The sequence below is a fragment of the Monodelphis domestica genome, chromosome 4 (genome assembly GCF_027887165.1).
Source record: "Monodelphis domestica isolate mMonDom1 chromosome 4, mMonDom1.pri, whole genome shotgun sequence".
NCBI classification, from domain to species: Eukaryota; Metazoa; Chordata; class Mammalia; order Didelphimorphia; family Didelphidae; genus Monodelphis; species Monodelphis domestica.
Genome location: NC_077230.1, coordinates 97,189,555 through 97,207,170, shown reverse-complemented (window position 1 = coordinate 97,207,170; position 17,616 = coordinate 97,189,555).

The window sequence follows — 17,616 nt, the reverse complement described above, 5'->3', positions numbered from 1 at the left end:
AGTAAGGTGAAAAGTTCTCTGCCCTTGTTCCAGAAAAACTAGTCCTGGTAGGTTCTGTTGCTGGCCTGAGACATAGTCTCATTTTTATCTCGTCCCATTTATGTTTTTAGGTGAGAGGGATTAAAAGAAAGAAAGAAAATGGCATGGATTTACTAGCTTATTAGAATATTAGAAAGACAAACAAACTAAGGTCATTCCTTTAATTAGCTCTCACAGGTACACTGGAAATAGATCTCCTGGGAATGAAATAGAGAAGAGCCTCTGGCAACTGAGAAAGGCTGCCCAGAGCGGCTTTAGATGCCAAACTGGTCAAATGTCATACAATCATTGGACCATAGGATGTCAGACCTGGCAGAAACCTTATATATCATCTGGTTTGGCCTCTTTATTTACCAAGTATGGAGTCTAAGGCTCAAATAGGGGAAATTATTTGCCTAACATTATCCAAGGTAGCTAACTAGAAGCAAAATTTGGACATACCCTTAGGTGTCTTGATTCTCAGGCCATTGAAGCTTTTCTTTGCTAGTATTCTTGTTCCAATTCCAAACTGCTCCGGACTTTATAGTTTGTACATCATTATAGAAAGAGCATACTAGAATTGGAATCAAAGAATTTGGGTTTGAAAGCCAGCCTTTTTGGACCTCAGCTGTCTCTTATGTAAGATTAGGGGTTTGGATGAGATCAGGGATTTTAAATATTTCTTTAACATTATCAACTTCTTTGGCAGTCTAAGTAAACATGAATACATTGTCAGAATAATATTTTAGAGGAAATAAAAATTATTGAAAATGAAGTTAGAATTTTCTTACTATCCAAGTTCACAGAATCCCTAAAACCTATTCATAGGCCACGGACCCTTGGTCCATGGTTCCAAATTTAATAATAGATCACCTCTAATTTCTATATTCTCTGGGGATTGAGTTGAGTTGACTGTCATACTTCCATATAATGAGATACATGAAGATCTTATCTGATGTCAGAGTTCTCTTTTGGTGAATTATATAATGCAACTCTACCCTATTGGAGATTTACAGGACTATTTCCCATCATATACCAGACATTTTCCTTTTAGTATCAATTTAATTTGTCCCTCTGTTACAAATAATATTTGAATGTCTTTACAATCAAGACATGGCACTTGATGCAAGAGGCATAGAGATGATTTCACCATTGTATAATTTTTTTTTTGTAGGTTGTTGTTGACTGAAAGGCATTCTATGGTATTGCTAACAGTCACATCTAAGTTGTTAATTCTCTGTTTCAGTTGGAGATCCCAATTTATATTTAGGCTCTGCTACTTTTGAGAAGGTTCTTTGAAGGGAAGTCTTAATTTTTTTCTAATTATTTACAGGCTTATGCTGATTCCTTGGTAGAGCCACTTGTGATTGTCCCTTACAATCTCTCCTGCTTCAACAGTGCTTTTCTGGTCATCATTTATTTTGTAGCCTCACTGATTCATATTTCTAGTTTTAGTAGAATTCTTTCACTCAGTCTGTCCATGACTGAGGTTAGCTTTTCAAGGATACTCTCACAGGGCAATGAGGTATCATAGAAAGAGCAATCTATTTGGAGGTTATCTAGGTTTGGATCCTGATTCTGCTTCTACTAATGTGACTTTGAACAAGTCCTCCCTTGACATCTTTGTTTCTTTGTCCTTTATTTCTTTCTTCTCTGATTCTTTTTGTCCCTCCCCCTCTCTTTCTCCTTCCTCTTTTCCTTTTCTCCCTATCTCTCCCTTTCTCTCCCTTTCTTTTAAAATGAGAAAGTGGAAGAAGATTATCTTTTAAGGTGTTTTCTAGCTTTAAAAATCTCTAATCCTAAGTCTCCATCTGGTTCCCTTGAACTAGCCCATGCTTCTTTTGAGAACAATTTTCTCACTTGGTTCCTTTGTACTTTTGCTATTCAGTTTTGTTTTGCAATACTACCATCCCTCTGGAAAGTCAATGGTTTGATTCATTGCAAATGACATTTTTTTTCTTTTTCTGATGACAGATACATCAGAGAAGAAATGTTTTATGTAGCTAGAGGGCAAAATGGGTTGGACTTTGTCCTCTCACTGTAACTTAACCATGTCTGTAGGTGTTTCTCTGTCTTTGGAAGTATATGTTTATGATTTGGAGACAATGTATACTTCACGATTTCAAGGATCTGTGATTTTGTCAGTGTATGTTCTGTCCACTGACCCAGATCACAACCCCTCCCTCCCTTGGGATGTGTGACCTTTGAGAACCTCTGTGACAGAACCATTAATCACCCTGCAGCCAACCTTGTGATGAGCCTGTCTGAACTTACGTTAATTCTCAGACAACAATTACATAGGCTGTCACAAGATCCATATTCAGAGTATTTCCAGCTTGATAGTAATTGACAGAACTTCCATTCTACTGACAAAACATTAAAGAACCCAACCACTTTTCTTTCTCTAATGAGCCTCTAGAAATGAGGGTCGGTATTAGAAGTAGAAATGACTTAATGTAATGATTTTCATTCATTGCTTCCCCTCTTTTGATGTCACATATACAGGTATATTCAACAACAAACCAGACAGTGAACATTTATTAAGTGCTACAAATAGCTTGGGTTAAATGAAGAGACCTCTTCTGCTTTGGGAATCCAAGAATTCACAGAGGTGGTGATATTTCAACTGGAGTTAGGACTGAATAGAATGATTATATATTCAGAGTCAGAAGGAAAATTAAGAGGTACAAGTTTCCTTCATTTCAAAAATAAGAAAACTGAGTTCAGAGGAGGTGGTGACTCATGCAGGATCACATAGCTCCTTCTTTAGGGAGGATTTGAAACTAGATCTTTATGATTCCAACGATACTGCTTGATCTACTATACCATATTTCTTTTTGGCATCAAAGCTCTGGCATTTAATAGTTCTATGACCACAGGCAAATGACTTCATCTCTATAAGCATCAGTTTCCTCATCTATAACTGGTTTTTGAAGTCTTTTTTGAGCTCTTCCAGAATCTGTGTCCAATCCATATTTTTCTTTTGGACTTTGTGAGTGTTTGCTTTGTTTTCATTGTCTACTTCTATGTCCGTACCTTGCTCTTTGTCTTCATAAAAATTCTTTAGAGTTAGATCCTTTTTTTTTTGGCTCATTTTCCCTACCTAATCATAGGTAGGCTCTATTTTCTGGGAAGTTAGTGTAAGAAGTTACCCTCTTAAACTTAAATCTTTCTTTGATGCTATTCTTAGCTTATTTTCTACATTTTTTTTTACCAGTTTTAGTTCTTGAAGGATGATGCCATGCTCTGAGAGCTGAGAGCTCTGAGATCCCCCTACCCCTGCTGATTCAATTGACCCTTGAGATGCTGATAACTCAAACATTTGCCTGAGGCTTGGTTGTAAGCTTTTGCTCTTACTTTGATCTTGGTCAGGTCAGGAACTACTTAGATTATAGCCTCTGGTTTAGGTGAAAGTTTTTGGTCTTACTATATACTTGTTCTGATAGGGCATGTTCTTGATTGCCCTGTCCAGGAGTCCTCCCTGAGCTTTAGACAAAAAGATCTGCCCCCCATCCCCACCTTAGTTCTATCAGACACCCCAAACTGTGAACTATGTCTTCATCCCAAGTCCAAACAGGGATTCCTGGATTTGCTCTGAGCCCACACAGATCAGCTCACTTTAGCCCAGACTGCCCTGGCCTGGGACTCTGGACTTTTCCATAGGTTTGAAATTTCAAGGGATGTGGATTAGCTTAGATCCCTATTTTCTCAGGAAGAACCTAAGGGTCTGAATGTTGGCTTGGACAACCCAGAACAACAGATGTGGGAGGGGGTGTATGGTTTACTCTTGGCTTGCCCTTCACTTCTTACTATAGCTTCTTGCTATCTCTACTCTCCTCTTACCCCAGTACCCCAGATGTTCGGTGCCTGCCTTTTCGGTTTTTCTTTTCTTGATAGTTGGTTCACTCTGTTTCCTTGTTGGTTCTTTTACTCCTGTATTCATTTTGTGCTGATATTTTAATATTGGTTGGAGAGAATTCTCATGGCAACTCAGAGCTACTCTGGTTTACTCTGCCATCTTGGATTCACCGTAGAAGAAGTTTCCTCATCTATAAAATGATTATAGTGTAAAAAAAATATTTTTTACTGCCTACCTCATACAGTTGACATGAGGAAAACACTTTATAAATATTAAGGCACTGTATAAATATGAGTTTCTATTGTCCAATGGGTTCATAAACAAACAATTCTGGGACAAGTTGCTATCCTGATATTTTAAATTTATTAGTCTGTGTAATGTTGCATAGATGGATAAGATAACTGATTTTTAATTCAACTTCTCTAATTCCACTGAAAGTGTTAAGACAATTATTAGTGGAACAAACAACAAAGTTTTTGTATGCCTTATTCTGCTCTCTCATAGTTTTAATTTTCTCTGCTAGATTTATATTTGAAAAGCTTTTTTTTTTATTTTCTATGGCTTATGTTATGATGATCTAATTTAGCAACACTGATTAAAATGTTTTTAACTTTTATGAATTGATGTTATATCCATGAAATTATGGACAAAAGTTTAGATCAAATTAAACTTTTAGTGCTAGCATTTGGTGAATTAGATGAATTACCAAAGACTGCTTTGAAGGCCTTCTGGTTATTTGTTGAATTTTTATGAAAGATGGTGAACTTATGATGTATAATGTTAGCTTAATTTTTACTAGTAATTTGGTAGGTGCTAATATTTTTTAGCATTAAGTAATATCTTACATTACTTTTGTTCTTTCCTCAATTCATCTGCATTATTAACAAATCAGTACTTTTTAAAGATAATTCTACTATATTTTCTGGTTGTAATGATAGGTTTCTGCATTGCTATTGTGAAGCTTAAATTTAACTCTAACCTGATTATAACAATGAAATTAATTAACTCTCCCTGGATTGTGAAGATTAAATTGTTACCTCTGCCTATTTTTTAATCACCAGATTTAACCACCAATAATGTAAACACCCTAATTACAGTAGTGGGGAGATCTGCCCATTTTTTAGATTTAATCATCAAAGGTGTAAACACCTCATTTCACACATTAAGTGGGAGGTCTGTGACCCATGTGTGAAATAGTGGGTGATGAATCAAAATCAACTGACTGTCCCTGGTCAGTCCTAAAAGCAAAAGCATCAACTGTAATTGGTAGAAGTAAAAATTAGGGGAAGTGATGCAAAAGAAAGTACCTTTAAAAGGGAGTGACAACTGCCTGAGTGCAGTTCAACTTGCAACTCTCACTTGGAGTGGAACCTTCTGTGAGAGAGAGAGTTCTACTGGGAGCTCTACTGGGAGTTCAACTTGGAGTGGAGGTTGATAAAGAATCTGCTGATTGGACTGGCATGTGGTGAGTGAACAGCTCACTCTTAACTGCTGGGTTGTTTTTTTTTTCCCTGAAGAGACCCATTGTAAACCTCAAAATTTCTTAGACTTATAAATGTTGGAAATTTCACCATTGGGAAATTTCATACTTGAAAAAATTTCCTATTGATAGTGGGTCTTGGCTATTGGAATGTGAACCCCATTGGCATGAGAGTTTCCCCCTCCTCCCTTCTTAAGATTACTTTAGGACAGAAACCTTTTGCTGAACAATGGAAAGGACTTTGACCTATGCTTAAGCATAGAACAGGAATTTCTTTGAGTCATGATTGATTTTGGAATTGATACAATGGAGATACTTGGAATCAATCTCCACCCTACTCAGTCCTAACAGGATTGAGTAAGGGCTGCAGCCTAGATCAAAATTTAATTATTCCAATCTCTACCCTACTCAGGTTAACAGGATTTAGAAAGGGCTGTAGCAAAGGATCAAAGATTTAATTATTTGAAAATATGACCTTCAACAGACATGTGCAAAGCCAGAGACCTCTGGGCGGTCCTGGGTTAAGCTAGAGCCTCCATTGGCACAGGGAAATTGATGGACAGGTGATTGGTAGATGTGAGAACTGAGGGGAGGGAACTTGGATGGTTTCCTTAAAGAGAGAGGGGTCTAAAGACTGGGAGGGGGGGTTTAGGAGTTTGTCGGAGTGGTGGCAGTGTGCTCGGAGAAGCTTGCTCTGAAGGAGGCTGAAGGTGGGTGCTCTGAGACTGTTTCTCCATTTTGGTCACATGAGTAATAGGGACTGATCTCCTTTCTTTGCCCCAGCTATCTAAGGGCTTGGGCCTTTTGGCCCAGCCTAAACAGAAGGGGTATTTAAGCCCTATTCCTTTCTCTCCCCTTTCTCTCTACCTCTATCTCTCTATCTCTAATTCCTTTCTTCCTCCTGTTTGTAATTAAAACTCCATAAAAGGTTGACGGCTGATTTGAGTTTTCATTTAGGAATTACATAGCTGAATTCCTTGGTGACCTTAAATTAATATATATCAGTCTTTTAAAGTGATTTCCTTGTCACACCATCTCAGAAAAGACTTATCCTCTTGAGACTTCCCCTGGTGTTTGCAGAGGCTGACCAAAACTAACTCTCCCTGCCCCGGGGGTGGGGGGTGGTGGTGGTGTTGTTGAGATTAAATTACTTAGTGTTTAGGTTGGATATCTTACCCTATCCTCTCTCTGATTTCCTTCTTCATTCTTCACGATATTTTGTAAATAAAATATAAAATAAATCTCTTTGCAATTAATTAAATTCCTGGTGAATATTCTTAAATAATCAAGTTCAGCTCTTTAAAAAATTAACTCCTTTTCCCTCTTTCACTATCAAAAAATGTATAGTTCTTTAAATAAACCTATATGACTCAGCCATTTGTTTGACATTTATTTGTTGATATATTTTTGGTTAAAGTATTGTGGATACTACTCATGGAGGATCTTTTGAGTTCACTTTCAGATCTTAATTGTTTCCTAGACACCATATGAAGGTAATCACTTTTAGTTATAGTTGATAAATCCAAAGGTATATACCTATTGTCAGCCTTTACTATGGCTTGCTGAAATTATGTCTGTTTGTTCCAAAATTATTTCTATATGTTTTTGATCTGTTCATCATGTGCTTTGAGAACATGTATGAATTCTCTTCCTCTTTTTGATGAGGAAGTATTAAACTTTATATAATTGCTTTAGAATGATGACCCTATATTATAAGCAACACTTAACTTTTTTTTTTATTCTACCATTGACTTTAAGACACATAGCAATAAATTTTAGTCAAAGGGCAATTGTAGGGAATATTTCCTTCCTAATCCCAGGTTAGGTAATACCTGAAATCAAGAGATTAGTAATATCTGAAGGAATGAAAGTTGAAAAATTAGATATTATTGAAAATCTTCACTTAATTAAAACTCTGGAAATTTTACCCAGTAATGAAAAATATGAAACCCTCTCCCAACAACACTGATCTAACAGATGATTTTGAAGAGATGTGTATATGTAAACTGGAATTTTTAAAGCATATTTAAATTTGACAGCATAAATCCAATTATCTGAACCAAAATGAAGTAGTGCTTTTTAAAAAAAATCCAGCATTAATAAAACCTTTTAATCAATTGTATTCTCCCATAATATTTAACAGGAAACATGGCAACATTATCAGGGTCTGCACAGAGCAGTCTATGCAGTAGCCATTACCATAGGAAAAACAACAGGAAAATAGGTTGAAGTATGAAGAAATCTTTCTTAATAAAAGCATCAGATACCATCATGTCAGCATAAGTCTCAGAAAGCTATTCAAAAGTTATGGAAACATATTAGAGGATCAAGATCAATGTATATCTAGTATTTATAGCAGAAAACCTAAATATCATTTCACCCAATTAAATGCAAAAAAAAAAAGAAATATGTAAAATGGAATCTCAAAAACAAAATCTATATCAGATCATCTAGATTCTCATAACAAGCAAAGTAAAAATCAAAAGTCAAAAAGATATAAGTCAAAGCAACACAATGAACCAGAGAAGCAATACAATATCAACAAAAACTTCACTACAATTACTTGAGCAGCAGAGAAATTAGAATATAAAGGTTATTATTATCATCATCATTCAGTTTGATCTCATTTTCAGTGGAATTAAGACAATCTTAATACTGAAATAAGTTTGTATCAGGATATTATTCTTTTCATTTAGCCCATTGAGTTTAATTGTATAGTTGAATGAAATAATTTCCTTTTGAAATGAATAAAAGAATGTAGATGTAAGCTTATTTTCTTTTGGTTCACTGAAAGCTCCATTTGGACCACTCAAATAGTGGATATAGCAATGGTAATCAAATGTACCTTATACTATCATCTTGATTTTTTTCCTGCTAGGTCTCTATTTTGAAAGCTTTTCATTTCATGAATCTTAAAGATTATGAGGATCTCACATAGTAAAAGCCATTATAGATGTTCTTAAATTGTTGAAGGCCAATGTTACATTTGGGTGATTGTGGATAACACCTTAGTCTATGTTAATGCTCTGGTTGCAACACCATCTCTTTATTGAATCCTCTAGAATATGTGGAGGCCTACGTATTGTAGCATGTGGATTTGTCATAGATAAGTTCTTTTTCGAGATAGTTATCTTCTGAAGGGTTATTCAAGACATCAGATTATATTGTTCTGCTTTCAACAGGTGTTAAATTTTTATACATTTAATGGTATGTTTGTACAGTTTTTACCACTGCATACTCCAAGTTGATAAATAAATCTAATTTCTTAAGGATAATCCTGCTAGAATTTCTAGAGGTAATATTATTATCATGAACTATTATCATAATGGTCCCCATTCATATAAACAAATCTATGTTTTGGTCATTTGTAGTAAACTTTGTTGACATATAATTGAATTCATGTGGATATTAATAGCCCATGAAGGGTCTTTTGATTCTGTTCTTGTATTTTAGCTATTTCCTAGGTTCCAAATAGAAGTAAACCATTTTTAGTAATATTTGATAAATACATTGATATATTTTTATTGTCAGTCTTTATTCTTGCTCAGTGAAACTTTTTTCAAAAATATTTCTTTAGCTGTTGCTTTTTTAATGTTTGTTGTGTGTTTGGTGAACTTCTATCAAACTTTTTACAAAGTTTAAAGTGAACTAATACCTCAGTCACCTCCACTAAAAATATATCAAGCATAAATCTATCATGGAGAAAACTGTGACTATGCATGTCAAAATATTTATTGACATCCTGAAATCAAAGCTCAGAGGCAGAGCCAAGATGATGAAGTAGAAGCATAGGAAAACTGGAACTGCTCTGAGAATCCTCTCCAACCAACCTTAAGGGAGACAATAAGATCAAACTATTTATATTTCTATATGGAAAGATGATACTTCTAAACTTAATTTTTTTCTATTATTCTAATAGTCAAGAGTATTCATAGATAGGGGTTAAAGGAGTAAGCTATTTATGAAAACATGATATGCAAAAAAAAAAGAACAAGGGGTGAAAAATAGGATTGAACTGAGAGAAAAGAGAGGAGAGAGGTAGAATGAAGTAAATTATATAAACCAAAGAGGAGCAAAGGGCAGATGAGTGAATCAGTGAATTGAGATCCAGGCTTCGAGATGGCAGGTCCTAGGTTCAAATCTGACCTCAGACACTTTCTAGCTGAGTGACCTTGGGCAAATCACTTAACCCCTATTGTCTACCCTTTACCCTACTCTTCTACTTTAGAACTCATACACAGTATTGATTCTAAGATGAAAGATATGGGTTTAAAAAATAAAGAGGAGTAACCCTCCCCCAACCTATTACAGTGAAGAGGAGGATGAGGGTGGCAATGCATCCTTTTCAGGTTAAAAATATCAAGAGAATTAATGAAAAAAATATGAAGGGTGGTAGCCTAAAAGTATCAGAACTTAAACTGTCCTATGAAGCAGTAATCATCAAAAACAATCTGGTACTAAGAAATAGAATTTTGGTTCAATAGAACAGATTAGTTTTAAATGATCTTATCAATCTAGTGTTTGATATATTCAGAGATCCCAGCTTTTGGGATAAGAACTCACTATTTGTTAAAACTTCAGGGAAAACTGGAAAACAGTTTGGTAGGAATTAAGTATAGACTAATATCTCAAACCCTATACCAAGATAAGCTCAAAATGAATCTATAATTTAGAACTAAATGGTGATACCATAAGTAAATGAAGGGAACATAGAAGTATTTTACTTGCCGGATCTATGAGAAGGGAAGAATTTATAACTGAAAAGGAGATAAGTAGTAAAATGAATGATTTTGATTATATTAAATTTTAAAGCTTTTGTATAAACAAAACCAATGTAACCAAAATTGGGAGAGAAATAACAAACTGAGAAAAAAATTTATAATGAGTTTCTCTGATAAAAGTCTAACTTCTTAAATTTATAGAGAACTAAGTCAAATTTATAAGAATACAAGCCATTCCCAATTGACAAATGGTCAAAGGATATGAACTACCAATTTTCAGATGAAGAAATCAAAGCTATGATCATATGGTATATTCTATGGTAATCTTATGAAATCATATGAAAAATCATGTGAAACATATGAAATAATCATATTTATTGGAGGCTCAATTACTAGGGTATTTAAAGTAAAGAGAAAAGCTGGAACAATGACTCTAAGAAATAAGGTCAAGGAGAGATTGAATTCTCAATTCTCCTCCTCCCCCCCCTACTTCTTGCTTCCTTCTATTTTATCCTAGCTATTCAGAGATTGTAAGTTATAGAAGCTTTCAATAGACTAACTTTACTTCAAAATACTGGAAAGGATTTATTTTAAAGGACGAAAGGGTAGGGAGTGGCAAATAAGGGTAGAGGGAATTTTGGGTTTCCCTAATCTATTATAAATTCAATATCAAGAAATTAGAGTTGAATTGTCTTTAAGGGAAAATTGGTACTAATTTGAAAAGATCTTCAGAGCTAAGCCCAAATCTTCAAGTTGAAACCAGTAACCAGAAACTACAGATTAAATCTCTCTGTCAGCTTTCTTCCACAGAGTCTCAAGGAAGAAGTTGAGTAAAATCAGTTTGTGTGCCAGCTTATTCAAACTGCCTTCTCCCTGGCCACATTCTTCTCTGGAATTTTTCTGATTGGCATATCTTCAAAGTTCCATTGCTTGCACTTGGTTGCAAGTCTTTCTGTAGCAGTAATAAATTTTTCACACATTTGAAAAAATGTTCTAAATTGCTCTTGATTAGAGAAATACAAATGAAAACAACTCTGAGGTACCACCTCACACCTACTCAATTCGCCAAAATAACAGTGATTAAAATTGGAAAATATAGGAAAGTAGTAAACATTGGAGGGGATGTGGAAAAATTGTAACACTTATGCATTTATTGTTGGAATTGTGAACCAATCCAACAGTTCTGGAGAGCAATTTGGAACTATACCCAAAGAGATATAAGACTGTGCATTCTCTTTGACCCAATAATACCGCTACTAAATGTGTCCCTAAGAGATTTTAAAAAGGGAGTTAGGGAAGGCCTACTTATACAAAAATATTTGTAGCAGTTTTCTTGTTGTTGTGGCAAAGAATTGGAAATTGAAGGAATGTATATCAATTAAGAATGGCTGAAAAAGTTGTGGCATATGATGGAGATGCCATACGATTGTGCTGTAAGAAATGATAAACAGGATGATTTTAGAAAGATCTGTAAAAACCTACAGGAACTGATGCAGAGTGAAATAAGAAGAATCAGGAGAACATTATACACAGTAATAGGATGGTCAACGGTGAAAGATTTAGTTACTCTAAGTAATGCAATGATCCAGTATAATTCTGAAAGACTAATGACAAAGAATATTACCCACCTCCAGAGAATGGACTTGGTATGCATATTAAAGCATATTTTATTTTTAATATAATTTTATAATATCACTATTTCTGTGTACATTGTTCTCCTGGTTTTATTTATTTCACTCTGCATCAGTTCATGTAAGTTTTTTAGCTTTTTCTGAAACCTTAATTTCTTATAGCACAAAAGAATTTAATCACCATCATATGCCCTAATTTGTTCAGCCATTCTCCAACTCTTCAACATCCCCTCAATTTCCAATCATTTGCCACTGAGTTGCTATAAATATTTTATACAAGTATGTCCTTTCCTTTTTCAAAATAGCTTTTCTCTATAATACTTTTATTGTGAAGTGTTCAATGATTCCTCCCTCCACTTTTAATCAGTTTATAGGTATTTCCCCAGTGTTCTTTAAAACTATCCCTTTCACAATTTCTGATGGGGTAATAACATATACTATAATTTCCTCAGTCATTACTCAACTGATATAATCCCCTTTAGTTTTCAGATCTGCCTCAAATATTTTTCACAAATGTGAGTTCTTTCCCCTTTTCTTTGATTTTTTCATAGTGGTGTAGTTGAGTCAAAGAGTATGGATAATTTAATGACTTTGGGTCATGTTTCCAAATTGTTCTCCTAAATGGTTCAACTAATTCATAGTTCCAATAAATGTATTAATGTGCCTGTTTTCCCACAACCCCTCTAAGAATTTTCATTTCCCCTTTTTAATCATCTCTTCCAATATAATAGGAATGAAGTGGAATCTCATGTTACTTTAATTTGAAATTTTCTAATTATTAATAATTTGAAGCATTTTAAATTATGACAGGTTGGCCTTCTTGATTTGAAAATTTTCACTTAATATCTTTGGACCATTTAACAGTGGGAAAATAGTTTTTGTTCTTACACATTTGGATTAAATTCCTTAGATGTATTAGATACCAGTGCTTTATCAGAGAAATTTGCTATAAAGATTTGTTTGTTTTTAAGCATTCATTTTCTTTCTTATTTTAGTTATTTTGATTTAGTGTCTGCAAAATCTTCCAAATTTTATATAAAAGCTAAGTATAAACAATTAGACAAGAAAAACAAATTGGCAGAATAAACATAGAAAAGATAAAGGTAGATAATACTTGTCATATTAAAGAAAGATTTATTTATTCCCTTTTTCAAGCTAGCAATGAGTGTTGGATTTTGTCAAGTTTTTTTTCAATATCTATTGATACCATTATGTTTTTGATATTATTAATATGATCCTTTTTGTTTATAGTTTTCCTGATATTAAACCAACCCTGGATTCCTGTTACAAATTTCATATTGTAACAGTATAAAATCTGTTAATATATGATTGTAGTTTTGCTACAACATCATTACTAATCTTTTATATTTTTGAATTGCTGTTAGTTAGATATATTGGTCTATAGTTTTCTTTCTGTTTTGTCTGTACCTTGTTTATGGAGAAACACCATATTGGTTTCATGGAAATAGTTTGGAAGAATTCCTTATTTTCCTATTGCCTAGACAACGCACTAAATTTTTTACCTTTGATTTCAACTATTGCTTTAAGGAATGCAGAATTTCCATTTTTTTCCCCACTTGGATTCCACTCTACATTTCTCTCCTGCTGACTTTAATTTGGTGCTATGTGTTTGAATTTCTACTTTCATACTAAATGGATACTGATGCAATCTTCCAATGTATTTCTTCAGATCTGTAATAGATCTCTCAAGTTGCTTCTGCCAAGTAGATGTTTGATAATATTCCTTTATAAATCCAATTTTTCTCCTGTGGTTTTTGCCATTGCAATGGCCACTACCTATACTCTTTTTTGAGATCCTAATATGTTTTTACATTTCCTTTTAAATGTGGAGGGAGAGTGTCTCACAATTATGTCAAAATGACAGCTTTTAAAATATTATTTGAGTTGGCTACAATTATTATATTGATTAGGTTAATAGAATCACATTCACAAAGGTCTTTTCAAATCTCTAGTATAAATGTTCTACTTTTCTTTTTTTCTTTTTAAAATTTGTTTTTATTCCAAATTTTACAAACCTAAATAAAAGAAGGATTTCTGTGTTTAAGGATATTAAGGAAAACAAGATTGTATGTAGAGGAAAACACACATCAGTTATATGTTTTTCTTACTTTTCTCCAAATAATAAATCATGATGACAAGGGTCCTAGCCTCTACCCCTTTAGTTGCATACAGAAGTTTTCATCCAGGACACCAACATGAATACAAAAATAAAATAAAATCTAAAATCTTTCATGTTTCACCTTTCAGTTTAGTTTCTGGAGAAAAGGTTCACAGTTTATTCTTCCATCATTAATTCTGTGGCTGCATATAATGTTCTCCTGGTTCTACTTATTTCACTGTTCATCATTTCATGTAGTTCTTCCCAAGTTGTGTTTTTTTTTAATCAGGCTGCTTATCATTTCTTATGGTGCAGTAGTATTCCGTCAAAAGAATTTATCACAATTTGTTTAGCCATTCTCCAACTGATTAGCATTGTAGTCAAGAGAAATGGCCAAAAGCAGAGGAAAATCTGAGATTTAAAGATGGACCCAGGAGAGGCAGATGGAACATTGCCAGTGGGGGGAGGGAGAATTGAGAATTCCATGGAAGTTGCAAAAAGCTGAAACTGTTGGCCAGAGTTGATTCTGGTCACTCTCTACAGACTCTGAAAAGAGCTAGGGAGGAGAGTTACTGTTCTAATACCCCTACTGGCTGAGCTAAAGAAAGTTCTTGCCCACTGAAGACACTTGCTGATTTAAGACTAACTTTCCCTTAAGGGAAAGTCAAACCATTTCTCTGAGGAGACTGTGTGACCAAAGTCTTCAACAGTTGATAGGGAAAAGATATTAGGGACCTCCCATCTCTTCTCTCTCCCTGTCCCTCTCCCTGTATTTCTTCTCTGAGAAATAAATTAGATATTTTAGTTTACAGAAGTCTGTCTCTAAGTTTTGTAATAGGATGGAGGATTTCAAAGTCAAAGAAGAAAGTTGGGAGGGGTTGACTCACTTTTTGATCAGGTCAAGACTACATTAAAGTTGTTCAGACTAGTGGAAGAAGAAGGAAGGTGATACCTAGAAATCACTCCCCAACAAGAACTGGTTTCCTGGTCCTAGCATTTTAGGACTCTGTCTCTGTCTCTCCCACTATAATAGCATCTACTCAGTTTCCAATTCTTTGCCAACACAAAGCAATATATTATAAATATTTTGGACTATATGGATTCTTTTCTTTTTCTCTGTTCTCCTTAAGAAATAGACCCAACAATTAGACCAGTACTGCTGGGCCTAAGGGTATACCTAGTTTAATAAATTCCTAGGTATAATTTCAAACTGTTTTCCAAAATGGTTGGATCATTTCACAGCTCCACCCCCTTTTCCCCATATTTGTCATTTTGCCCTTTTGTCATTTTAGTCAGTCTATGGATGTGAGATGATACCTCAAAGTTGTTTTAATTTGCATTTCTCTCATCAATAGTGATTTAAAGCACTTTTTTTTCTTATACATACATATCTGTTCATATCTTTTGCCCAATTTATCAGTTGATGAATGTCTCTTATTCTTATTACTTTGACAAAGTTCTCTAAATATTTTAGATCAGACCACTCTCTAAGAAACTGTCTATAAAATTTTTTCCTGAATTTTCATCTTTCTTTATAATCTTGGAAGCATTTGTTTTGCTTGTACAAAAACTTTGCAACTTAATATATTCAAAATTATACACTTTTTACAATGCTTTCCTGCTCTTGTTGATTCATTCCTCTACTTTTCAAAGTCATTTGAGACATTCATGTTATTTTTGGTCATATATTTCATTATTATGTTTAATTTCCAGGATTTGAGTTAATCAAGGTATATAATGCATTGAATTGAGCATTGATAACTTGGAGTCATGAATTCAAATATATCCACAAACATGTACTAGTTGTGTGACCTTGTACAAGTCACTAGCTGAGACTCAGTTTTAAACTACCATTCTTTTAAGGATAATAATAGTACCTATTTCACAGAGTTGTTGTGAAAATCAAATGATGGCATAAGTAAAGTACCTTGTGAAAACTAAAATACTATGTGAATACTATCTATTATTTAGTGAAGATTTTAATGAACTGATTTATCTTCATTTTTAGTGACTCCTTGATTTCATATCTCATTTCATCTAATAAAAACTAACAAATTATTCTTTATTACCGCCTTGAAGTGATAGCAATACATTGCTGTGTGATTTGGAGCTGAGGGTACTATTGACAAAGAATAGCATGAATACCTTGCTTTTAACCAACGAGGTGCTTCTAATTTTGATATGATATAGTATTGAAACGTAATGAAAATATTTGTCTTCAATCTTCATGTATTCTTATGGTTTGCCTCTTTTACTGGTTGAGCCTCATCTGTGCTAAAACATTTCTGGCAAGTGTGATATTGATATTTCTGACTTTTTTCTAGTTTATGTTGTCCTCATATGGCTTCAGAAAACAAAGGAACACCAGTTATATGGCTTTCTTCTATGTTAAGGTGATCATTATAAGTGGTTTCACTTAGGGCTAGCTTGCAACCTTATGCCACGCTTTCTATTTATTTAACTGTTAGGAATAGTTGTATCACATTGACTGGAGTCTAACACTAATCAGTCATATCACTAGATCTCAATTCACCAGTATTTTTTCTCTTATTATAGGCCCAGAAACAATGTTTTATTTCACTATTTCATGTAGCTATGGAGGTGACCCTGTTTTTCAAAGGTTTCTTTAAGGGTATGCTGAAGATTTGTTCTTCAAACACAGTAATAGTGAAGGATTATATTTACTGATAATACGATATCTGTTGAGTAATGAGTACAATGCCTGGCACATAGTAGGTATTTAATAAATTCTCATTTTCCTCCTCCCTAATTGAGTATACATCTAGCTAAATACAGAATCCCATCATTCTCTAGGTTGGCTTTTCAGTGATGATTTTGTTTGAAGTCATAGTAATTTATGATAGGAAAAATATATATAGTAAATGGCCCATGGTTTTATTTGACCCTCTCTTACTTCCATACCTAATGGAAGAGAGAGAATGCTAATAATAACATATAAGTTTTTAGACTTTCTGCAAACATTAATTTAACTATTGTACCCTGAATATGAAACCTTTGTCCAATGATCAAGGAACTGATAGACTGTACTAAGAATGGAACTACATTAACATTGATATTCTCCCCATGAAATGAAGACAAATATAAGGAATTACTGTTAAATGAAAAAAATCCTACCAAGTTCTACTTGGATAGATAAATAAAGGAGTTAATGGAGTTGGTTTTTATCATTTTGAAAAAGGAAACAAGAAGTATCATTTAATAACAAACTGGGTCATGTCTTATTTTACAAAAAGATGAGCTTAAACAAAAAGATAAGCATGAAGCTAATTAGGCTCACAGAAACTCATACTGAGGATAGATATCCAGGGTCATCCAGGTGAGCCCATACTTTAGTAATAGTCTGTTCTATAACCTCCCTGAAAAGGGATCTTTCAGCCTTCACCTAAAGAGCTATCTCTAATTTATGGCATATCATTCTACTTTTAGGATCCTTTTAAGAATGAGAAGATTTTCATTAAACAAAACTGAAATATACTTCTTAGAAACTTCTTCTTGTTGCTGTTTCAGGCAGGAAACTGCAGCTTAGATGATGCTATCTTTTAACATAAGTGGATAAAAAATGTAAAGATATTCTTACAAAGAACTTTACAAGATTCCATGACCTTTTATCATTGTTGTTGTATTTTATCCCTGTATTTCAATGTATGTAATTACTTTTCTTTGTAATTTCATGCATTTTGTTTTATGCATTTAACATTATTCTAAAATGGGAGCTGTAAATATCAACTTATAGATGAATGAGTTCATAGTATAAAGGTTAAGAATTC